Source organism: Anas platyrhynchos, chromosome 6 (genome assembly GCF_047663525.1).
Source record: "Anas platyrhynchos isolate ZD024472 breed Pekin duck chromosome 6, IASCAAS_PekinDuck_T2T, whole genome shotgun sequence".
NCBI lineage: Eukaryota > Metazoa > Chordata > Aves > Anseriformes > Anatidae > Anas > Anas platyrhynchos.
Genome location: NC_092592.1, coordinates 16,700,379 through 16,726,661, shown reverse-complemented (window position 1 = coordinate 16,726,661; position 26,283 = coordinate 16,700,379). Strand labels below are relative to the sequence as shown.

At 38.0% G+C, this 26,283-nt stretch overlaps 1 long non-coding RNA gene across 3 annotated transcripts in view; it reads left to right on the top strand.

The window, feature by feature from the left end:
* Positions 1-26,283, top strand: part of LOC101793336 (uncharacterized) — a 542,658-nt gene that overhangs the window by 55,437 nt on the left and 460,938 nt on the right. The window contains exons 1-2 of one of the 3 annotated variants that reach the window (XR_005266772.2): positions 6,147-6,376; positions 6,943-7,074. The exons of the other annotated variants lie outside the window; for them this stretch is intronic. This is a non-coding gene — a long non-coding RNA (uncharacterized lncRNA). Of the gene's footprint in view, positions 1-6,146; positions 6,377-6,942; positions 7,075-26,283 lie in introns of those variants that run through there. 3 annotated transcript variants of the gene reach the window in all.

Here is a 26,283-nt window from a genome sequence, read left to right as displayed (position 1 = left end):
TGCCAGTGTTGTACAACTTGGATATAGCACACTACCTTGGTTCCATTGCTTAAAATAGCACAGAGACTACCGTGCTATTTCACAGGCCCTTGCTTTGAGCATGCTTCACTCTTTCTACCACTAAATCATGTGAGACTCTCTCATGGTGTACACCAAGTCCTGGCACTCAAAAAATTTCTTTCAAAAAAAGAAATGAGCAACAAGAACAATAAGGGGCAGAGTATAAAATGCTTCCTCTGAGATTTTTTTCTCAGTTAACACAAGATTTTGGAATAGGTGCCTAACAGAAAGACAGCTGCTTGTGCAAGTAGGTTTCCACTGTTCTAGTTTTAGTTATGTGTTTTGCATTATTAGTGATGTATTTGTTTTCCTATATATCCTTAATCCAATTAGTACTGAATAATTGTAACACAAGCATGAAATCTTGGCATTAGAACTTAGTTAACCAGGTTGTCACATTGAATCACATTGAACCCCTTAAGTGAAAGCCACGACCATATGCACTCAGTTTCCAATAATAATACTCTTGCTGCTTCAAAATGGAGCCCAGGAGAGCTTAAGTCACTGCAGCCTGGCTGGTGTAACCCCATGGCAGACCCTGACTGACATCCTGGCTCCCCAGCCCTTGAGAGGCATTCTAACAGGAGGGTAAGCATAGCAGTTGTTTTCTGTGGGAGATGAGATCAAGCCTTTCAGTGATGGTCTTAGACTAATAACTGCAGAAAAAGTGTTTCTTTTTTTTTTTTTAATTCATTTTTTTAACTTTTACCTCCCATGTTTTATCTTACAGTAAGACTTCTTAGATTTGAAAAGCAGAGTGTAGTGCAAAAAAATAAATTATTATTACAACATTTATGCTCTTGCAATTTATTCCTAAGAATAAAAGCTCAAGATTAAGGGTGAGAATAATTTTTAATGACAAATGGATAGAAATGACACCGAGGTCTTCTCATCAATAAAAAGACGTCTATTCTGTGTTTAACTACAAATCTTCAGTGCACCTAGGCTTGTTTCAGGAATGTAAGTAATACTATTTTAGCAATTCATAGAAGTAGAATCAGTGTTTAGAAACGAAGGTGTCAAATTATTCTCAGTGAGGAAAAATTTACTCGGTCAGTGAGAAATCATTAATGAACTATAGCAATACCAGATTGCTGGTTTATGTACTGTATAGTGGTTTTTTTTTTGTTGTTGCTTTTTTTTTTTTTTTTTTTTTTTCCTTTATCAACATGAGATGCGGGCTTTGAGTGTTTTATCAAAATAAGTGGATGATAGAAGGGATCTAATTTGATTTGCTAATGTCTGAATATAGTTTGAATGTGCATTGTGTTTTTTAACTCCTGCACACATTAGTAGAATTCATACCTTGGGATCTGTGCAGTGTTGAAATGTTAAGGGTATCTGTTCCAGCTGTACTAGCTGTGCTGTAGTTCTGCTGATGCTGGGATGGACATAAGAACTTGAACATATAAGCTGCTGGCATTTTATAAAAACTATCATTTTTTTTTTAGTTTTATCTTCAAGTTTCAACATGGTACTGGAATTGTTTGCTAACATGTGTTGCCTAATTGATAGAAATGGACAATTCCTAAAGCTGATGCAGCCACAGTTTTTTTTTCTAGTAAAAAAACAAAAAAACAAAAAAACAAAAGCAAAAACAAAAACAAAACAAACAACAACAACAAATGCAAGGCATATGTATTTTCATGTAAGTTACAGTGAGGAATGTTGGTTTTTAGTTCTTCCCACAGGGGAATTTATTACTGTTCATGTGATTAATATTAGTCTAAGTAATATAAAAGACACTTAAAGGTCGACTGGAACAAAACATCTAGACAAAATGCAAAACATCCTCCATGTGTTATCCATGCACTTGCAAACAGTATATTAGAGGACTTCTAAAGGTCTGTGCAAGCTGAAGACTTCTTGATGTTTAATTTTCATCAGTCCTTTGCTCTAGCCGCTTAGGTGAAGTAGTGTTTCAAAAACCAGAGTTGTTAACCACTTGTTCTTTACCACTGGTGGAAATTTACCTCAAATTATTGAGATGTTGCATACAGGATGTTAAATAAGCCAATCCTTGTGTAGTTACAGCCATATTCTACTTCGTAAGTCAGACATACCAGTAAAGCTTTGAGGTTTTCTGAAATGACTAACAATTTTAATTCAGCAACTGTCTGAGGTAATGAAACTAGTGCTCTGTAGAACCATCGAAGTGAGTGTATAGGTGGTATCTGTGCACTGAGATGATCATTCAGTTGAAAAAAAATAAATAATAATAATAACAATTCTCAATTTTCGGGGCTAATTGCAACTTGATGATAAAGGACTGTAGATGCCAGAGCAGGACCTAGATCAGAAAGTGATTATGAGCTAAGTAAAGTAAATCTCATTCCAGAGCTCTCTAAAGAAGTTGTATAAAATACTGAACTATTAGCTCAGTATAACATCTGAAAAAAAGCTTGAAGCATTTTATAGCTAAGTGATGAAATCTTGCATATTTGCAAGTGACAGTGGTAGTGGTTCATCTCTATTGCTGTTTAGCACTTTGATACTTCCGACTAAGTGTTGAATAAATATCTCTATCAAACATATTTCAGTTAGCTTTGTGTCTTTACAAATCCAGTGCCAAAAATAACTGCATTCCAAGCAAGAGTTAAAGGGAAACAGTGATGAAGACAGGTGGAAACGTGGTGAATGTTAAATAGCTGCTGTGTTAATGTACGTTGTTTGGAAGGGGTCTATTCTCCTGATTCCCTTACAATGTAAATGTATAACTACTACATTGGTTACTTATAAATTTAATTTCTAATGTGTAGGCTGAACTGTTGATTCCCTGATTAAATTAAATTATGTTAAAAACACATTTTTTAAAAAAAAGAGCAAGGTAAGGATACTACAAGAAGTGTGTTCTCAGCTTGATGAACTGTCATAAAGAGCTCCAGAAATAGTCTTTTAAATTGTCTTTTAGAGAAATTGAGTATTGGTAGCAATTCTTACAATGGGATGTTTGATCCAGATAGAAAAGCAGCTGTTGCAATACTGTGGTCCCCAGTGTAGGAAAGGGGACACTCTATTTCCAAGTCTTGCATTAGGTTCATATTATTTCTATTTCAAGTTCAAAACTTCCTTCCAGATCTCTAACAAGCAAATGAAATCAATTCCTAAGGCCTGGATAAGTAGGAAATTCCCCCAAGGATGCACAGAGAAAAAGAAAAGGAAGGGTTGAGGGTTGATGCCTTGGAATATAAGGCAGACAGAGATTTGCTAGGAAAAGAGAACAGCAAGTTTTGATCACAGGAAAGATATGATCTGGTTGTGCTTCCAGCCCCCCCCAACCCCATCCCCCCACCCCTTCCTATTTCTTAAGTGATCCCAGAGGGAAAGATTGGCTTCCAGTACAGAGGTACTGACTAGAACAGGTTTTCCTGTAATAAGCAGATAGGGCATTGTCAGAGTAGCTTGACTATACATTATTTCAATCATATCATTCACTGTTCCCCCTAATAAATTAAATTAATGATGGTTTGGCTGACATACGCCTTGCAGTCATAAAACTCAAGATCCACCCTTAATAGGCAGATGAGGGACTTGCAGGCAGCATACAGCTCATCCCCATTTGTGACCTTGTGCCTAAACAGAGACCTGCTAAAAGGAGGAGGGGAGTAGGCACTCTGGGACACTAATTCAACTTAATGCTCGAGTATGATTGAAGCTGTCTCTGTAGGCAGTAAAGTATACACTCCATAAGGTCTAGGAATAATGACATGTTGTAAATTCATTTAATTTTAATTTTAAAAGCTTGCTCAAAGGTAGAATTACTAGAAGCACTTCATCTTTAGCGTGGATCTTGGGTCTGGCTTTTTTTTTTAAACCTACAGCCTCTCCAGGCAGCAGTTACTTAATTACAGATCCGGGTTTAAATATTTGATGAACTGGTTACAGATTGTGTTACTGTTGTGGGATCACTCAGAGCAGGGACCAGGTGAATCACCTTAGTGGTTTGTCATTTTCCTTTGTTGGAAGTATAGTAAAAATATAATAATAATAATAATAATAATAAAGTCCTGTCCTGTGTGTTTGCATCCATACAGCATGAATTCTGAGTTCTACCCATACAATGGGTGTGCAGGGCAGCAGAAGAAAAATGAAATGTGACCCATTGTCATAGCAGGCATGTGCTTGCAGCCTGTGTAATTACCCATCTCCAGCCAGGCTGAAAAAACCTGTAACCTCAGAGTGAACTCGAGCCCCAGACCTCTACACTGAGAGTAGAGAAACGGCATGCTCCAGCAACCACTTAGAAGCAACACAACGTCAGAGTTCACTCATGGGCTGATTTCATCCTGAATGAAGGGATGCTGGTTCTTAGCTTTATTGAAAATGCAGCTTTCTACAGATTAATTGTCTTAAAGGGTTCTTCTAGGCATTACATGGCATTATTATGATATTTTTAAAAAATACATAAAAGTGCTGTTTGCTATTACAGGCAATTATGATTTCTGCTGCCTGGAAATAGCCATTTGTAGAGCCTAGTAGTGTTTTAAATATTGTTAATAATGCTGTATATCCCACTAGCAGAATTCTCCACTCATCCTGCTTTACTCTTAGCTGATGCAAGTCCCTCCTCCATGGTGACTTGATTCAGATGCATTAAGATCTTTGCTACCAGCTTTGCTTTGGTTTTGGGGAAAGTCCCTGTGCATCTTCATCTACCAGCCTTCAGTGGCCATTAACCTTGACCAGTGGAAAAAAGAAATCTGTTTTTACCCTATGGGGAATTAAACCTTTCTGTTTTTATTTTATAAGGCTCTGAAATCTTTGTTGTTGTAAGCAGTAATAATATAATATGGAAAAGTATTTATTTCTTTACCTGACTTAGTACTAATTAGGCTTTTAATTAGCACTTACAGAAGTGATTTTTGATAGGATATCTGCAGAAAAACGTTGCATGAATATTCTTGCAGCTCTACACAGGTAAACTGTCTGCAGTAAATCCCATGTATAGCTGTGATTATGGTTCATTGTGAACTCTGTTTAAAAGAGAAAAGTGAGCTATATGGTCCAAAGCTTTATGACCAATAAATACTGAAAGTAAAAATCACAGCAGAAAATGCACAAGCAAGTGATAGGTAATTGTGTACCCTCTGTGGTAGGGAGCTGAGGATTAGATAACTCAAAGGAATAGTACCTCTATGCTTCAGTTCATCTGTGTTCAGGAAACCAATTACTCATTTACTCTTGCTTTCTAAATATCCAAAGGGAGTGGTATGTCACCATGTGTGTAGTTTCAATGGTGACATATAAACCTTTGTATTAAGGGGAAGACCAGGGGGCAGCTGCCTTTAGAATCTAGGAGACTGCAGTAAGGAATCGTATCTGAATTTAATTGAATAGTCCTTTTGCTTCCAATACTGAGCCTGATACAAATGCACTGCAGGGAGGTAAGAGGGTATTTTTAAAATAAAATCAGTTAATCAAAATAGGGCTTTACACCAGGGTGTCGATGTTACACTGATAGGTCTTTGCTTAATGTATTCCAAATGTGAGATAATTTTGCTTGCAGTAAGTCGTAGAATGTAAAAGCTGGTTTAGAGTAACTTCTGTTAATCTCCTAAACAAAAACACTGCATTTCCAGTACGCTGGAAGGAATTCAGTCCAATTTCGCATTTAAATGCGAGCTATGCTCCTACTCTGAGTCATTAGTCTGCCCCCTGCCAGGAAATAACAGTGTATTGGCTGCTTCCTGGGGAAGGCAGCCCTCACCTACCGAGACCAGGCAGTAATAGCCGGGGAGGGGGGTGGTGTATGTGTCATTCTGTGGCTTCCAAGAGCTAGTTCTATTTTTCATTAAAGAGTATATGGAGATCCGCAAGTGTCTAAATTCCCAGTTTAATGCACAGAAAAAAATCCTGTTTTCAGTAGGACAAGGTTAACTGAACGGTGAGGAACCTGTCATATCTGCTTCATCCTAAATGCTGTAATTAATCTTATGGATATTACTGGAAAGATCTGTGAATATGGTTTGTTTCTCATAAAAGCAGAAAAAACACGTTTCTAGGTTGAAAAGTTGATCTTGGTCCCTGTTATTGAGGCCTAACAGGAGTCAATATTGAGCAAGTCTTTTTTTTTTTTCTTTTTTTTTTTTTTTTTCTTCTGCCCATTCCTCTTTTTTGTCCTGTCTCAATAGCCACAGAGAGTAAGTACACCTACACCGTTCCACAGCAAGACTTTCATAGAAGTGACTCAGCAGGGATGTTCAATTCTCTCTGACCTCTGACAATCCCTTAAACTTGCGTAAAGGCAGAAAAATCTCCTAATATGAATGTTCTTGTGGTGGATTTTTATGGCTGCTACTCTACATGTTTCAAAATGGTAAGTTCAGTTCTTAATTCTAAGGAGAGGATCAAGTGATAAGGGAAGTGAACTCTGTACTTAACTCATAGCTACTTTCTGGAATAGTTTTTCCACAGCTTGACATCTCCCTTATTGTAAGGTATCTCACTCCCCATGCATTAGGCTCTTTTAATTTCACAAGCCTGCCAGGACTCATGTTTCATAAATCCATCTACATGTGTAATTCTTTCCCGTTACTCAGATAAATACTTGCACTCTCTTGCTACAGACCAGAGAACTAGAGAGAAATTGAAAGTTTTTTCTGTAGGTAAGAAAAAATTCTGTCCATCTACAGACAGTATCTGTCAATTTTTTATTTTTTTTTTTTAATCTCTGTGAAAGTCTTTCTAAAAGTCTGTGGTTAATAAGCATTTTTAGCAGATGGAATCAGGAAATTCTCTTAAAACAACAACAACAACAACAACAACAAAACACATAATGTTACAAACAGTATTTTTGCTTGAACTTTAAAGGATTTTTGATCAGGCCTGTAGTGCAATTCTAACAAGCAGACACTCAGGTTAGTCATCCTGTTGTCGTTACAGGGTGTGTTTTACAAGCATTCACCAAAAAACTAAGACGGTAACAAATGTCTGGGCTTTTAAACTGAGACCCTCAGGCTGCCTTTGGGGTAGCTAGGTATATACAGTGGCCAACTGATTCATCAAAATTGTGTGGTAAGTCAAGTCCTTTTTGTCATGCTTACTCATGTCTTTATGTAAAAATAAGCTGAAGACAGTCCAATAGTAAGTTGATGTATTTCTGAAACCTGTTCACCTATGCTTTGCATAAGTGTAATAATAATAATAATAAAAATAAATTAATAGCAATCATACTATAATCCAAAAATTCAGTTTGCTCCTTGCTGATGTGGAGGTGATGAAGGCACTATATTGTCCTCCCAGACTTTACTCACCTGCTGGTTTATATCAACTGTGTTTCTGAAAATACAGATCTTATTCTAGAATCCTGTTTTTATTTGTATTTTCATTTTATGCAACAAAATAATAATAAAAAATGTTATTAGTGAAGTTGTAATTTTTTGCTAGAGGATAAAGCATTCCATTTTTAACTGAGGGGATGTTATAAACCAAAGAAAACATGAGATAAATGAAGATATAATTTCATATTTACAGTGCACAACACTCTTGCCAAAAGGTGTCGCTTCTTTAGTCAACCTCCTATGCCTCAAACTGACAGTAATTAGGATTACTGTAATAAAGGGGACCCTGAAGAATATTAAAATGAAGTCTGTGCTAAAATATACCTAAGCATTATAGATCAGACCTAGCACTTTGAATATCCTTATGGAATGAGAAGAGTTCAGTATTATATAAAACATCAGCTTAAAAAATGCCCTCTGGGAAAGGAGTACGCTTGGATGCTGTGACTTTGATTTCTGGAAGACGAAATACTGTGGGCAAATAAATAGTCTGAACTGTTGCTCCAGGGGATAAAACTGTGCTACTTTGTTTTAAAACAAACAAACAAACAAACAAAAAACAAAAACAAAACAAGACAAACAAACAAAAAAACCTTTTTTTGGGGTGAGGATATTCTCTTGAAACTACTCTGGGCCAATTCAATAGGAAGTGAAGATTTCACTATCAAGATGTAGCTGTATCACAAAAGAATTGCTAAACAGTGTTGTAGATGTTCCCTTACAAGGGGTTGAACTTCACAGTAATTTTGGCTGTTTGGGTGCTGTAGTCTAACAGGAATCCATTTTGGGTGCATAGCAGTGTAGGCTGTGTGAGTGGCTGTGGAGCGGACTAGCTGAGGGGTGACTTCCCAAGGTGGCAGGCTGCCTCTGGTGCCAGCTCCTCCCTGGCACGCTGGAGGAGATGGGGCAGGTGTAATGTCCTCACCAAGGGCCTTGACATACTTGCTCTGCCTTTTTGAAAAAGGGAGGAAACGCTCGTGTTGTCCCATTGTGAAGTTTCTAGTGGGAATCCCATGATAGCCTTGTTTTCTTCAAACTGTAGTTTATATGTTGTATAACCATTATTTTAACTGCTACTGAATTACTTTCTAAAATTCAATTAATGTCTGGAACTCTTTATTTCTCTGTGTACTTCATTTGCCATTAGCATTATCCAGTTGGCTGACTCAGTCAAAAAATAGGCAGGAAGACAGAGCAAAGCCAGGAAATGGTAGCCAAATCTGTGATACTCTGAATCCACTGCCTTCCTTTCAGGAATGTGTCAGACTTGAATACGTGAAAGATGGCATCAAGATGTGCATGCTCTCTGAATATTCATGCATTTCTTAAAGCTTTAGAAAAAAGCACCTTCCTGGATTTTAGTGCAAAATGTGTACTTCTGCAAGTGTATTTTTGGGGACACTACTTAAGATATTATTGCACATTAAAAACCAAAATAAATAAGTGAAATCCTTTTTCTCTTCAGTAATAAACAGCCAAACCCCAAACACTTCCTGCCCATTTGTTAATTTACGTTTATCCATGTAGCATGTTTTCCCTGATAATAGCTACCCATAGCCAGCTGCCAATACTTTCTGAGGAAGGGAGGTCAAACGAAAAATCACCACTAGCTCTACGGCAGCAGGCAAATCTTGGTTTACCATCTCTCTCTGTCTTGAGTAATGGTTGCTGATTAGCTGTATTTCCACATGTAGTAGCTTGAATAGTTAGGGCTTTTTACTAAAACAGCCTCACTATGAGGGTGGAAGATTATTTTCTGCTCACTGTGGTGTAGAGCTTTAGGGTGGTCAGTTTTGGAGACAGAAAAAGTAAGTTTGGATATGTAGACCAACAGAATGCTACTGGACTTTTATATCCTTGATTGGTTCTCTAACCTGGTGCTAGTAAAATGAAGTCCCTGGATTGATCTGTCCCTTTTAATGTTGTTTGGAGAGGGCGGACAAAAACTCACTTAATTCTGGGAGAGTGCATAGTGAGACCCAAACACTTCCGCCTCATTTGTCTGGTGTATGTGGCTCTGTCAGAGTACCTGTTTCACTTTGATGCTTTTGTGTGGGGCTGTTGCATACCTGCCTGGACTATTAGACACTTAAAAAATATGTCTCTCATTGCTTTCCTTTACTGTTCAAGTTAAAAACTCTGTTCAGTGAATTTGAAACAACCTCTCCTGCTTTTCACTCCTTGGACTCGGGTCTTTCAAGTACCGTTGAAAGCCACAGAATCTAATTTCTCCCCTTAAGCTACCTGAGCCAAATACATGTACAATGCTAACAGCTGCGATGATGAATTTAGACTTCTCTAGACATGCAATAGCTTGCATGTATGTACAGACATACTGAAAGGCATGCCTGACATTTCCAAATGTTCTTCTCGCAGTTATATCATCAATAAGAGAAAGACAACAATGATATAAGGGATGCAAAATGGTGGAATAATAGCTACAGTACAACTTATTTCCAGTTGTGTTGTGTCTGGGGTCTTCTGAAAACAGTGTTTCAGTTTTTAGTTGAGATCTTAGATTTCTTTTTTCTCTTTAAATAGAACAGTCTTAACATTTGCATTTTTCTAGGGATAGTAATTGTGAACTTGATTCAGATGTCACTCATTCTGCTAGAATTCATTTTATTGGCATGGTTCCTAGTGGTAGGTATCCTAAAGAAAATCCACTCAAACTTCATTGAAGTCACTAGTGTAAAATTGCTCAAAATCAACAGATTTGAAGGGTGTCCTCCTTCATTATTTTCAGTAAAGGCAAATTTTTTTTTGATGAAAGTCATGTAAGACTGCTTACTTGAAAGCAATAACTTCTAATATCCCTATCTGTACACTTGGAGCTTAACGATATGCTAGAATTTTTCATATTTTTTCTTTTTGTGAACATCTTCAAGGCCCTTATTTTGAGTTTGTGTACAGCACCACTCATCACAGACCCAGAGAGCAGTATGGTGGTGTGTATTCAGTTAGAGCATTTAAACAGTGGAGCAGCTTTGGCTACATCAAAATCAGAGATGTCATTTTAGCTGATTACTTGGGAGTCCTTTGATTTGTTCTTTTAGGATTGTGAGGGCTTTGGCCACAATCTGGAAACTGGGAAACCAAACCTGTCTCCACTTAGCCAAAAGTAGAAAACAGATGAGGATTAAATCAAGTCCTTGTTCTATTCCATTACCATTTCTAATACTCCTCTTGAGCCAAACTTGTTTGGATGTTTTATGGATTAGTACTCAAATCAGCCATGATAGCATAGTGTCAAAACAAACAAACAAACAAACAAATACACTTTTTTTTTTCTTGCAGGTATTGGGCACCCACCCTCAAACTTGTTTAACAATTCTATTAGTATTGGTAGATGAAGATAAGCAAGGTAAAAGATTGTAGCAAATATATAGCCATCTGTTTCTTTGGTACAAGAACTGATCACCCCATGTGCAGTTTTTCTTAGAATCTACATGTCAATAGTGGTAAAACAGTTGAAGCAAGAAAAACAGATTTTGGAAGCTCATGTTTGATAGCGAATTATTGTTCCAGTTAATTATCTCCTAAGCAGTTCTCAACTGGTTTGAGAAGCATAGAGCCACGCAAACTCTTCACCATCGTTCATATTTATAAAAATATTTTAATAAACTGACTTCATACTTAATTTATGTCCTTTCTACTTAGGCCTTTCAGAAAAGCAGCTGTTCAGACGACATCTCAAGTTGCTTTCTAAAGCGCCAGGAATCAAACCAGTTAATTATGCCATTTAGAATAAGTTCCTTTGACATATATACTCATACAAAATGACTCACAAGTGTTGCTGTTACAACAGTAAAAATAAATAGTTCATTTGTGGTTTTAAGACTATACTGAGATATGCATCTGTAGGATTTGAATTGGAGTTTTCTACTACAATCAACTCTTCTAACATTATTTATAGCTGGAAACAATCCATCATTATTAAATTGATTTCTTTGAACTGCTATTTACTGTTAAGATGAACATTTTTAACAATTACATTTACAGTGCAAATCATAAATGTGATTTATGGCTTAAACGGTTAATTTACTGCAGTTGATTGTGCACCTCTGCTGCCAATTACCTGACTGTAAATTTACAGGATTTCAAATTTGTTTTCCACATAGCAATTTGGCATTGAGAGAAAGAAGCTCAGCCACAAACAAATCAGATGGGCAGATCAAGGGACAAAGGCTGTATTTTCTGCCATGAGAAATCAGGAGGCAGCTGACTAATTGAAGGTTTCTGTGATTCTGAAACTTTGAAAACCATTGAAATGCAATGCTGGTTGCATTTACCTGCTGCGTGATTTCCCTATGAGACTTTGGACACCTGGCAATAGTGAGCAATATAAGAATGAAGGCACGCTCCATAATGGCTGTTGTGTACTCTCAAGCAGACTGTTGCATGAGTAAGAACGTAGCAGTGGGAGGGATTATATGATTGCCAACTACTAGCTGCCTAGTAATTTCAAACAATTGTACAGTGGACAGTTGAGACAAATCCACAGAATATCTCATGCATGCATACACGTGTATAATGTATATGAAGTGTATAGTTTCCATATAACAAAAAGCATTACTAAGTATCCATAGAGTTCAATGCTTATCTCTGTATATAAGACATAAAAAGTGAATAGGATAGGTCAATGACCCTGTAGTGCAACTGGAATTTTTAACTTACTAAATGATTCTCTGGATGGTATGAAAACAGAGAAGGTAAAAAACAAGCCAAACACACAACCCCCCTTCACAATCCTCCTCTGCAACAGTCAATGCAAATCTGACTTGCAGGAAGAATATTTTGGCCAAAAACCTGGTGATGTGTTGAAGTGTGAACATAAGAGGAATATACATCTGCAGAATGCTACTGTCATTGAAAGTGTTAGTACCCAAATTCACTGCCTAGCTGCATAGATTTTTTTATTATTATTTTTTGCTTTTCCCCCGCAGGAAGAAGACGCTTTCTTCCTCTTCTGATTCCCCCCCCCCCCCCCCCAGAATTGAAGTTATGCTTCAAAGAAAGTAGATCCTTTTCCAGGCTTCTTTAGGTTGCCAATAAAGCAAGTCCTGATGCACAGGATTTCTGAGTGCAAACATAATGAAAGGAAAACACAATCTAGCTTGATTTTTGGTTCTCTCCTTAGAAGACCACATCAGACACAGATTCAAATACCAAGATCACTTTATTTATCTTCTGAAATTCTTGTGTGGTGTCATTCAGTCTATTTAACACATTGATTGAGCTCCAGCTCAAATCAACCTTTGGTTTCTTGTACCAGCTACCCTGAAAACATCCTCTTGCAGGACTAGTTTGAATAATATTCATGACTAAAGTATAGCCCTTTGATCCTTAATATGTCTTAAGCAGTTTTTATCCCTCCTTGATATTTATTCCTAAACATATTTCTGAAGTCAGATAGTCTCTCTTGGCATTTATTTTGCTAGCAAAACAAGCCGTCCTCTCAATATCACTGCAGACATTCAGTTTTTCTAATCACTGCAATAGGTCCTCTATGAATTAATTCCCATTTAAATTCCTAGTTCTTGCATACGACCAGAACTATATATAGTATTTTAAGTGATGTCTTACTCAAAATGTGTAAAATAGCACTTTCTTATGTCAACTAAATAGCTCATTTGATAGAGCCTGAAGTCTCAGTATCACTTGCTTATCTGAGCCAACTTTGTTCTTAAACTGCAATTACATAAGACAGGATCAATCCTAAAGTGTTCCTTGGGTAGCGTCCAGTAGTCTTATATGTTTACTTGTTGAAAACAGATGTATTTTCTTGGAATAGCTGCAGAGATAGTAGCAATCTGGGTGAAGTGCAGGTGCATCTATTTTATGCCTCTGTTTGAAAGAGCGTGGTTTATACTGTGATGGATGGTGGCATAGAGAAAATATGCAGAAATTTCAGCAGAGGCTTGTCCTGTTATCACTCCTGGAGGTATTTGGCATGCATGGGGTCAGTGTCTGTTTTTCCTGTAGGGGTTTATAGCTAGAACAATTCTGGGGGCATGTAACAGTCAGGAGAGACCCCTGCTGATTCACTTTAGTTAACAGCATTTTTGTCTGAATGGAGGTTGCAACATTTCCTGTCATTTGGAGATGCTTCTCTGAAATCCGATTGCCCAGAATAGTAAAAATGTGCTTAGCTTCAGTACAGCCTGCTGGTTCTGTCCACTTAGCTTTTCCATCTAAGTAACACTGTTTAACAAACCCATACAATTTTACTCCATTTTATGCACTGAAGAAAGCGTTGTTTTCTGTAAATATTCATGTTTTGCTTTTGCTGTTTTCTAAGTGGGTGGGTGGCAGTGACCCTAGTGTCAAAATGGAGGTACCAGAAGACTTGCATCCCAGGGGGTGAGAAACTGAGCAGAGGTTTTCAGGAGTTAGCTTCGGAGTTGGTTCCCTAGTGGAGGGGTGAGGTAGGGTTTTGACACCTCCAGATTTGTCAACCCTGCTGGCTTACCCCATAAGTGGGAGGATTACAGAAAGTCCTGCTGGCTTTCTATACACACATGAAGATTTGCGTGTAGGCGTATATGTGCATGCTCATACACAACAAGTGATCTATCTTGAGCATTTTCATTAACTGCATTATATTTCCCTTTAGCATTTCATAGAGCGTGACAGGCAGCGATAACTGTCAAATGAGGCCTCTTTGGCTACAGGAGAGCTGTGATTCATAGGCCACAGATGCAGTCAAAAATAAAAACAAAACTTGTGATATTTGCCCTTACAAGGTACCATGAAAGCTAGAATTTAGGAGCTCTTCTCATTGGCTATTTCTGTTTATATATTTTGTTTCTGATTTATGTTTGAGACAATGTTCAAATGCTAAAAGGGGGTTCCTAGCAATGCTGGCTTGAGAAATTTGAATCAGTTCCTGAAGTCAATGAATGTTGGTGGAAAAGCTTGTGCAAACATGAGATTGTTGTGACAGCAGCCTTTGGTTCAGTGCATAGCTAGGCACATAGCTAGGCAATGTCACATAGCTAGGCAATGTCAAGGGATTGTTAGGGATATATGAGAATATGGCCCTCAGGTACTTACACCTGTACATCGTATTGAGTAAAGTCAGATATGCAGTGTTTTCATTTAAACTTAAACAAACAAACAAAAAAGGCCAACAAAAAATACCTGATAAGTGTACAAGAAATTAAGATGGATACTTGTTCATTACTGTCCTTGTTGCTGTGGCTTTTAATAATTTTACTCATGACATGATACTTGAAACTGTAGTTTCATAGTGATTAAAAATATAAAAAATTAAATCTTAATTAATTTCATGAATATGTTTTTACAAAATTAAAAATTGTGTAGAAGTAAGAGTGAACAGTTAGCAACTCAAGTGGCACAGAAACATCCCCAGTCCTGTTTATAACAGAAATTGACGTTTCTGTAGCAATTTTCATTTGTTTTCCCTCATTTCGTTCACAAGTCATTCTGCTGGCTACCAGGTTGACATGCTTCTGCCGAACTACATTCACCTCTGAGATGTTCCTGGTGATCAAATGGTTCGCAGCACATTGCAAAGCTCCATGGAGGTGAAGGTTCTGTCCCCAGTGAAAGGATCCAACAGCTCTCTGTGGTGAACAGACCATACCTCAGCCTGATCTCTTTGGTCAGCTTGTGGGAGTTAAGTAATCTATTCAAGTTCTATCCAGGTGGGAGATGACTCTGAAATTTCCATCAATTCAGCTCACCTCAGTTAAGTCATTACAGTGGAATGGATTGTATCAGCATGGGACTGAAGAAACCTCATTTTCTCTTATAGCTAGTGTGTGACTGAAAAAATTATTTCAGCTGGTGTTTTGTGGAGGATGAACAGTCTTGCTGGTTGCTGTGGATCCAAAGAAATATCAGGAAGACTTGTTCAAGGCAATTGCTCTGGAAATCGGAGCTGCTTTGAAAACATCCCATCACAGCTGTCTTGTGAGCTTTGGCTGTGTTAAAAATGAGGATGCTGTCTTTTGGGCTCACTGCGTAAATATCTTAAAATGCTTCAAATAATTAATTGTCTTCATCACCACAAAGTGAGCATGCTGAAACTAAGGGTCCCTACTGCCCTACCTATTTTAAAGTTTGTGGTGTGGTCTTATCTTAACAGTTTCTGAGTCCAATAGCAGCATCTTGGAAGTCTAGCTCTAGATTTCTGTGATGCAAGGTTTGTGGGCGTACAACTTGGTTCATTACTTCAACTAGAAAAGCTCTAAACTGGAACCTGTAGAGGTTCTTGCTAGAGCCCGAGTAGTAACATACCACCCATGTTAATGAGCTGGTCACAGATAGCACTTCTAAAGGCATTTACAGGGGAGAGCATGCATCAGTGTTCACTTGATGATTTTCTTATGCAGATTTCCTGTTCCAGGATCCTGGAGGCACTGTGAGAGCAGACAGGCACTGGAACAATGAATGTGCTATTTATACTCCTCCAGCTCCCGCGGGGTTGCATGATGTTTGTTTGTTTCTTTGTGCCTTTCTTCTCTGTTATAGCCTTTCAGTCTTTAATCTGAATGAAGGAGTTGAACTGTGTAATATCCTGTGAATTTCAGGTAACTCAGAGCAGGCAATGCTGGCTGTCAGACAGACAGTATCAGGCAGTGTACAGCAGGTGGCACTATTTGGTGACTTTTGCTTAAATCAGTGTTTATTATTTCAGCGCACATGAATATATTGATACATGATCATTATTCTTCTGGGTCTTTATGGAAACATTAAGGTACACAGTCTGAAGAGGTATGTACATATGTGTCCTCCTTCCCAATGAGTAATAACTACAGTGTACTTGCTAAGCAGATCAGACACATCTGTTAGACAGTTCTGTGTTGTTATTAATAACAAATTAGATGTATCTTGATAATTTTTGGAGGGATGCTTGAAATAGGTGGAGCATTCTGGAGGAGTGGAGTAATAGTGTTTAGCTGCCACATAGTGTGGGTTACATATTTTCAAGTGGCTTAGAGGTCTGTACCAAAAAAATTCTTTCTAAATACATAGATTTGTTTTAATGGCCTCTTTAATTTTGTCACTGTACCACAAAAGGCAAAGCAAAACCTGCTGTTGCTGATGATATCTTCATTCATGATGGGAGAGAGACTTGTTGTTGCCTTGCATATTTATTTATCTTTTTAGAATAGTCACTTAAATACTAAATGCATGCTCTGTTAAACTATGATGAATAAATGTGTCTATGTGCAAGCATGTGTTTATGTTCTCTTAAGTCATATTCTATTCTCATACCATTTTTGCAGCAGGGAGATTTCTTTGAGCCACTCTAGGCTAATGTGGGTGTCAGTAAACACTTAAACAAGAAAAATATAAATACTACTCTCAACTTATTTTGTATTTAGTATGAATGTTCAACAGATGTAGTGAACCTAAACACATCTGAAATGCTACAGATGAATTGCATCTCTTCAAAAGGAAAAAAAAAAAAAAGAAGGAAGTGGTGAATGATGCAGGGAGAGAAAACAGCTTGTGAGCACACACTGGTTTCTGCCACTGCTTCTTTTCTAATGTAGCACAGAGTTATTTTTAGCACTAGGAAGTGCAAAACATGTTTAAGAGAAATAGACTGGAAAATGCAACATGCATAACCCATCTTTGTGGGTGGATGAGGTTTCTCTGTCAGGGTTGTTCTGGTCTCATTTGCATCTTCTTGCTGCGTATCACGCTCTTCTGAATTACAGATGTGTTTTGTGGCTTAGAAACCCTATCTGAGAATATTACTACATGACTGGAAAATGTATTTAAATGATATAACATACACACTAGTGTTGTTACAATCAATTTTGGATAGAAATAATTTTTAATGTTTTGATTCAATATTTCTACTTTGTTTATCAGCCTTAGAGTAATAGCAGAGTTAGAGTGAGAAGGAAGCATTTAACATGGTCTTAATATAACTTCCTATTTTGTAGGAGCAGGAAGTAAAAAACTGCTTCATGGTTATTTTGAAGGATGAACAGTATCCCTCTAGACAAGATAATGGAGGAGGACTTGAGATTACCTCTTTTTTTTTTCTTTTTTTTTCTTCCACCTTTTTAGTTTTGCCACTTGCCTCTTGGGGCAAGTCTTTTCATTTGTTTTGCTTACCTTTGTCTTTGAAATGAGGATAGTGATTCTCAATTTCTTGTTCAAGCACTTAAACATGTTCAGATGAAAAACATGTCCTAACGGTGTATTAATTTTCATGTGTTTGGCTTCTGCCATCTGCCTGTTTGCTGGACTGCTTACTCAAAGGGAAGAACCCATGCTACATGCTGAAGTGTTTTCCTCTTCAGGGTGCTCAAAATTAGGAGCTTGGGCACAAGTAATTGGTGATGCATTAATTTAATATTTAAGAAAGCAATCTCTCTGAGGAGTACACATTAGCATGGTTTTAAGATAGGAGAACACAGCGAAGGCCTCTAATTCAATCTCATGATGGAGAGAGTTGAGAGGAAAAATTCTTCTGCATGTGTATAGCAACCTGCAGTTCCTCTCCCCTTTCAGTCAGAAGGAAGAACTTAATTCTTGCCTGCAAAGAGCTTCCTTATCATGCCAAGTTATTGATCTGTACCCAGCTAGCTTGTGTGCCCATCTGCCAGCTCTACAGGTGTCCTGCCAGCAGAAAATGGGGTCCTCACTCACAGACAGTGTCAGTCTGTCTGTGTCCAAGCTTATGGTTGCTATCGTTACTTTACCTCATCTTTTTTCCTCCTTTGAGCTCCAATTAAAGATGCATGAGCTCAATAACCTTGACATAACTGACCTCAAAGATGAACTATTGAGTGTTTCCAGGCCTGTTGTATCACCCTCAGATACCTTCTAAACAGTTGTTGTAGAGAATGTAGATTTCTAAGATATTTTTTCCTTGATCCTTTTCATATTTGCACTTTCACACTTCCTCTCTTACCCTTTTTGGGTGGATGGAATAGGGTGGTGGTGGAGTGAGAGAGTTGTAGTCAGTCTGCTCCCTGGAAAGAGAAGAAAACATTATAGGTAAGGTATCTTTTTTTTTTTGAAAAACAAAAAAGCAAAAAACAGCAACAACAAAAACAAAATGTTATGATATCATCTTAATCTTAGCTCAGTCTAGAGGGGGAAGGAACTTTATACGAAGAAATGCATCCAAAAATTAAATTTGGTTTTTCCATGAGAAAGTTCACAGATAGGAAAGTGACACTAAGCTTTGCTTTCCTGTATGGTGAACACAGATGTTTTACCCTATTGATATTAAAAAAAGAAGAAGAAAAAAAGCCACTGTATGTGCACATAAGTGCAAAAAGATAATGAAGTTTATCCATTTTAAGTATATGCTTAGGCTGCCTTTTTGCCCTCATAGGTGAACGCAGGTATTCCCAAGTAGATCTGTCAATTATGTGAACTCCAAAATTCACAGTATACTCTACCATGAAGCCTCTTACCATTTTGCTTCTTAGCTCTGAAAAAGCTCAATCTAGGAAATAGGGACATAGGAAATGCAAGTGTGCAACATTTCTGTAAACCCTGTATTTGTGTCTGATGTCATCACACTAGAGGTAAACCGTGGCAGTTGAGATAAAAGCGTACCCTGTTTTTGCACATGTTGAGTTGTTTGTCAGTTTATTGCAAGTGTTGGAAACGACTGCTCACATTGAAGATGTTTCATAAATAGTTCTTAACCTTCAAAAGAACTTGAGAATAAACATCTATTTTATTGCCATTTAGTTTTTGTGGCATTTTGGAGACTTGTTTATTAAATGATGCAAGCACTAAAATGCATATTTATTCTATCATGTACAAAGTCTCACAGTCATATAAACTCTTATGTATCTGCAAGCACATCCTCCAGTATAGAGCTGCTACAGGCATTAGTCTTTTATTTGAGGATTACCACAGGCTGTAGAGAAAGGAACAATTTAAACTTCATTTTTGTGCACAACATCATTCTGAATAGTTGATCCTCACTTACCCAAACATGGTTTACAAACATACACTTCTCAACAGCACTGGGACCATCCTTGATGACCTGAAGTCCTGATTATCTAAATATGTTCATTGATACAATGATACTCAGATGATTAAGGTTGTAAGTTTTGTGCAAATTAGACACCTAGTATTTAGGTATAATTCCTTATTACATCTTGAGGTCGTTGTCATAGGCAGTGTTTAAGGTATTGAAAGAAACAGTGTCAATGAGCACATGTAGCACCAATTGGCAAGACTGGTTTCACATACACAACTTGACGAAGCTATCTGAAAAGGTGAGGTTCTCTGGTGAAAGGACCACAGGACATTTTGTACGCTGAACATGTGCCATTATCAGCTGTAAACATTCATAGAGAAGTCATGTTCTCATTGCCTTGCCATGAAGTAGTCCTGTCTAGACACGGCCTTGCAATTAGTACAGGTAAGCAACTGGAAAACAGAAGAGAAACATCAGTGAGGAAGGGGGTAGATGGGACACAGCAAACCTTGGAAGTCATAAATGATTTTTTTTTTTTTTATGATAAAAACCAAGTGTCTTGTTCGTGTCTTGTTCTCATATACAGGATGTATTTTACTATATATTTGTATGGGTCTAGTGTTGTTCTTTTACTCAACTTCTCGATGCATCTTCCTGTGTCTCATGGGGAAATATTTAGAACTTCCCCTTAAGCTACCATCTTGAGGTGGGTCCTCAGAGGTATTTTTAAAAGTGCGAGCTGTGTAATTTAGACATGAAACTGCATTGCTCACTGTCCCATATTATGTTTCCTGTTTTGACTTTTCATTACAATAAGCATGATGAACATACAAAAGAATAGACACAACATAAATGAAATGTGAGGTTCATTTTCTTAGAGCCATTTGTTAAATAACTACTTTCAGATGGTTTACAGTTTAAATAGTATTGCGAATATTGGTATGAATTTCTCTTCGCTTCTGCAGGTGCTGGTTTCCAGAGACAAATATAACCTCCAATTCCCTGCACACTGATCTGTCTAAACACAATTTGACATGCGTTGCTATTAGCTTAGCACCTTATCAAATAATGTGCCCTGATAGAGATAAAAGGTTTTACAACCTTGCAGCCTTTGTTTCTGTGTGTGTTCACCCACAGAGACAGCTCTGCAGCAGCTAATAATTAACACAAAAGACAAAGACAAATCTATATGGCTCAGTGTTGGAGGTTCCAATGTGCATGTTAAGCAGTTGGGGAAGCAAAATCCACAGTGTGAGGGTCTGGAATGGGATCTTCAAATGAGTCTTTAAAATGAATTGAAGTTGGTCTTCGTAAAGTCTCATTTTTACATGATGGAGCAGATGTCAAATCATTCTCGGGAAATCAGTTCAGTTCTGTGTGTCAGAGCATTTACTCAAACCTTCAGAGAAGCTCTTGCTGCTCTGCTGGCAGTAACCCTGTGTCGCTTTGCATACCAAGTGTAAGCAAAGCATCTGAGAATGGGATTAAGTGTGCTGAAAAAATCAGCCAGGGAGATGATGTAAAATATTCACTGAATTGAAGCTTGTTCTTCCTTCCTAACTTATTTCAGTTTTGTGTCTTTGTGGGCATACACATGCACGCAGGTTTAAGTGGTGGCTTGGGGGACTAAGCCCTAGGCCATGCTGGCTTTCTCATGCTGTTTTATCTCCATTAACACTTCAGAGCCTGGTGAAACCTCTTACATTACTTTCTAGATCCACTCAGCACCTTTAATCTACCTAGCATTTAAAATGTAGCTTTAGCCAGGCTAACTACTCCAAAATGGGAGTTGTTCTGCAATGTATGGGCAGGTCTTTCAGCATTACACAGGACTATGAAGCCAAATAGTTACCCTCACCTTCCCACCAGAGCTAGGCAAGTTCTTAAAAATAAATAAATTTTAAAAAAATCTTACTTTTAGACTCCTATGGCCATACTTGATCTGAAAAAGTCTGCTAATTGAGAACAGCAAGCTGCTTAGTAGTTCGAAAAACTGGATCAAAATTCTACTTTCATGGAGATGTGTTGTGTTTTATCTAAATACATTAAAACACATTAAAACCTGACTTTTGGAGGTTTCTGAAAACCTAAGTACAAATAGATGCTGTAGAGGATTTTGAGAATTGCATACCTGTAGGTGCTTTTAAAACTCAGTAAGTATCTGTCTGTTCTAAAGCACGCGAAAGCCTGAACAGCATCAATGAATGCTCTGAAAAAAATTTATTCTGAGGTTTACTTATACTCCTGGCCTCAAAATAAACGTGATCCTTGGTAGAGTTGGAAAGAGTCTGTGACACTCAGATGAGAGTACTTAGCAAGAGAAGCACTGAAAAATGTGACTTCTGTCGAACAAAACAAATAGGAGATACTTCAAGTCATTATCGTTTGCATCACTACGCTGACTGACTTCTAATTCATCACGCTCTCAAAATAACAAAATGAAGCTGGAAGGTCTCAATGCATTACAGCCCTGAACATCAGCAGAGACAAGCAGTTAAAGTTAAGTTTAAGAGGAAACAATGATACTTGGAGGCTTAAATGCATCTGTGGAATGGATGTTTCACTTTGATGTATTGTGGTGTAATGCTGATTCCAAAATTCAAATCAGATTTGTTTAATTGCAGTTTGGCTGAGGTTTTAAAAAGGCATCTAATGAGTTTAGATACCCAATTCCTACTGAGTTTCAGTAAGACTTGTGCTTTGGAAGTCTTGGGTTGCTGTGTTCATTTTTTTCTTCATTCTTGAAGCTTTTTTCTTTTAATGCAGCCCTAACAATCTTGTGAAGGTAAACATGCATGCTGTTACTTTGCTACCTGATGTAGCTTTCCGAAGGAATATTTTCTGCTTTGTATCTAGTGTCTGTTACTTTATTAAGCTGGTTAGAGGTGCATCGTGTTGTGATTTGGCTTCACTGGCAGTGATGGCAATTGTTTTTAATTCCATGGACCAGCAAACACAGTTTCAAGCATTTTTTGTGCACTGTAGAAATGTAATGGCACAGCATAAAACTATTCTCCTCTGTGGGACTGCTAAATGTGCAATGGAAGCTGGTTGTGCTGTTGCTTACTGCCTGATTAAATCTTTGATTTTTGTTGTGGATGTGTTATGTGATAGCCTTGGTAGTACAGCGAAGCTGCCAAGCCTTATAAATTCACCAGGTCACCAAGGGCAGTAGTCAGTGTTTATCAGCAGTGCTAAACAAAATGGTGGAAAACACTTCCTTCTTAAAGAGTTCTTTGTACCTTTCAGAATATTTTTTTTTGCCTTTTCAGTTTACATTGTAAACCACAGAGTAAGACTTAAAAGATGGCCCAATTACCCAAACCCACACATTGGTCTTGCCTGAGCTGAAAAGAAAAATGGCAGAAAACGTGGTCATGAGTAGCTACATCCTTCTGTGACTTGTGTGTTCAGCAGCTGTTTTCTCATGTACTAAAATTAGAGTGGTCTCCTTTATATTTTTTATATAATTTTGAATTTTCAGACTCCCGGGGTCTGTATATTTTGCTCCATTGCTGGTCCCCTTTCCTCTTCTGTTATTGCAGTTCTGGAATTGATGTATTATTAATCAGTGCCTCACTCACTTTCTGCTTCCTGAGCATATTTCTCTCCTGTTTTCTAATAGTTACACTTCTTTTCAGTTTGTTCTATTCGGCTTGTAGTGATGCGTTAACCTAGTTATGTGGTTAGTATTGGTTAGTAAGGCTCTATCCAGTAAAATCCCAAACCAAGGAGCAAGTGCTAGGAACTGAAGTACAGTGCAGAATGCCTTAGAGTACTGAATAGCAGTGAAAAGCAACAATGAGAAGAAGCTGCAAAGGTTTCTTAGAGAAAATCTCATAACAAGTGCAGGATCCCTGGGGACAGATTTGGGTAAGGCAGTTCCTTCATAATGCAGTTCATCTGGGGTTGAAACTTCTGCTTGGAGTTCATGACAGAAGATGTAGTTATGAAAGACAAAATGATCTTAATAGGGGAAAGCCCTAAGCAAAAGCATGGTGAAATCCCAAAGCATCCCAGATTTTACAACCTCTTCCTATAGGCTTATGTTTTTCCTGCAGAATCTAGGAAGCTTGTATGCCTTCACAGAACTCTGCAGCTCACTGTTGCCTTTAGGTATAAATTGTAAAGACAACAGTGTGGGCATGAGTGCAAGAGATACTGAGGTTTTTGAATTGGTTCTGTTGCAATGAGATGGTGAAACTAGATGGGTGCACAAATACCCTGAAATACTACTCCCAGTGATGATCTCGAAATCAGTGACATTTCAAAACACACACACACACACAAACAAACAAACAAAAAAACCTTTGGTTTACTATCTGTTATCAGTTAGTGAACTATATCGAACTGTGTGGCAGGAAGATGGACACTTGATATGTTCCTGACCTGAGCACATAACCAAGAAAATAATCACCTAAGCTGATGTCAGTGAAATAACTCAGTTTTCAATACATGAGGGTAAAGGGGCAGGGTAAGGGCTTTAGAAGTCTGATATTACTTAGTCTGAAGTCAAGGCTAAAGAATTTTACTTGATGTTTTCAGTTGAGGCTCAGTGAAGAGGTATTCCTGTATTTTCTTATTTTTTAAGAAAAAAATATTTCATGCAGTGCGACTGTGAGAGGAAAGGATATGCCCTGGTCTTCAGTAGGATTAAACAGTCTGCCCTCCTGTTCTTCAAGCAGGGTGCAACAGTGTAAGGGAAGAGGATGGAAACTGGGAAGGGACCTGGCAGTCAAACTGAAGACTGTAACAGGCACCCCGGGAAGCAGTGACACGATTGACTTCCCTCCCAGTATTAAGGAGATATGGCAAATGCACGCCAGGCATATATGCAGAGAAGACAGTAATGTACTGCTTTTACTCTGTCCTGAATGTAGGTGGGTTTTTTTGTCTGTAGTAGCTTCAATGAATCAATGAATACAACATTCTTCGAAGTGCAGGGGAGATAAATCCGTGCCTGTATGGTCTTACTGATGGAAAGATCCAGGAGAATTAGATGGGGAGATAGCACAGGTTTGATCCTGATACCTGTAAGAGAAGTGTTGTGCTGGGATGGTGATGAGCTACTGCATCGTGCCTTTTCTAACTAGTTCTGTTAATGCTTTCCTTAAATGCTTGATAAAATTTGCCGAATGGCACAGTGATAAAGGCAGTGTCTGAACTGCTATTATTTTCAGTCTGTTACTTTATTTTTAAAAAGAAAGCTTGTAGACTAATATTCATTTTTAATAAATTCATTAATATTCATTATGAAGAACATTAAGCATCTAATTTTTTATTAATAGGACACATTTGTGTTTTAATATTTTCTTTTCTATTAGCTGGTGACAAACTGAAATATACCATTCGTGCCTTGACCAACCTGAGAACCTGCTCATCTTTATTCCTGTCTTACTGCTCACAGAAAGGACAGATTGGTGGCTGAGTTGTGATTTATCTTGTAACTGACCCTGCTCTGACAACTTAGCTTCGTTTCAAGGCTTTTGATTCCATGTGTGAGGCTTTTGGGGAGAGCTGCTAACAAGGTGTAGCATCACTTTCTTATAACTCAAGCAGCTCTCTTGCACTGTGGGACAAGCTGTACGTAGAAAGCATTCAGTGCCTACACAATTGATAGTACTAGCAATTGTTTTTATTTGGTTTCTAACCAATTAGAACTTCTGAGCAAGTGTTGCAGCCCAGTTGTGCTAGGCATTGTCCATCTTTAATAGAAGAATAACTGGCATTTGATGACACACTGAGACGATAAGTGAATGCAAGAAAAATACAAGATGGTGCAAGGGTGATAATGGCCAGTGTAATACAAATCTTTAGAGAAGGCTCATTGCATGAAGAGTAGTGACTACCAAGAATAAAACAAGTGTTATTACCCTGGAAGCAGTGAAAAAAATAAATCTGAAGCAGAATTAACTACTTTCCTGCAATCTCTAATGGGAAAGAGGGATGAGGGCTGATGCAGAAGAATGTCATGTGGACACCAAGTCTGTCTTGGCCACCAGCCAGTACAAATGCTTAGAGGGCTGTGTCCTAAACTGTTCAGCTTCTTCAGGACCCTGAATACATAACCCTGGTGAGTGATGTGATTTCCTAACCCTGGAAAACCAGGGGAGAAATTTGTATGCATTACACCTTTCTGCCTCCTTTGTTACCCTTTCATTTTTCTACACGGGAGTTGTTTACCACTTTTATCTAGTTATCTAGGTTTCTGGCAGATGCCCGGTGATAGCGAAACCATTGGTCTTTTCACCGTGTTACGCTGTGTTCATCTAGTGTGTGAGCAGAGAAGAAATAAGAACAACTAATGGTAAATCCAGCTCAGATGTTCTGGCTAAGGTTTAAAAACTATTATGTTCAGAAAGGAAGCTTTTGATTGAATTATGAAAGACATGATCTCTGTGGAAATTTTATGATTTTCCTTCCCTCTCTCTCTCTTTTTTTTTTTTTTTTTGCATTTCGGATCATGTTAATTCATTCTTCTGAGTGTCTCTCCCTTTAGTGTCTCAGATTTTCACAGATTTAGTTCCGTGCCCGTTTACATAATTACCTAAGTGGGCAACTCTTTGTCGTCCATCATACTTCCCCCTCAGGACCTCTTGATTCTGCTTGCGATCTTTTGAAGTCCGGTCCCTGATTTCTGGGGTGTAGGTATTGGCTTGGTTAACTTCAAAGAGACACACCAATATCACATTAGTCTCTCAGCTGGCCTCCAGCACACTCTATGATTGTGAGTGGAATTGAAGAACTGTACTATAGGTATGTTTTTTTCTTTTTTTCTTTTTTTCTTTTTTTTTTTTTTTTCTTTTTCTCCTCCACAGCAATGGCAAAATAATTACAGATGAAGGTGAAACAATGTCATATAAGGTACCCACTCACCCCCTGTGCTGCTCAGGGGAGGACATAGAATCAGGAGTGAAATGGAGCAAGTAAAAAAGGAGGTAGGATGAGGGGAAGAGGGGGGGAAGTGTTTTATTTTTTGTCATTGTTGCTCACTGATGATCACTTTTT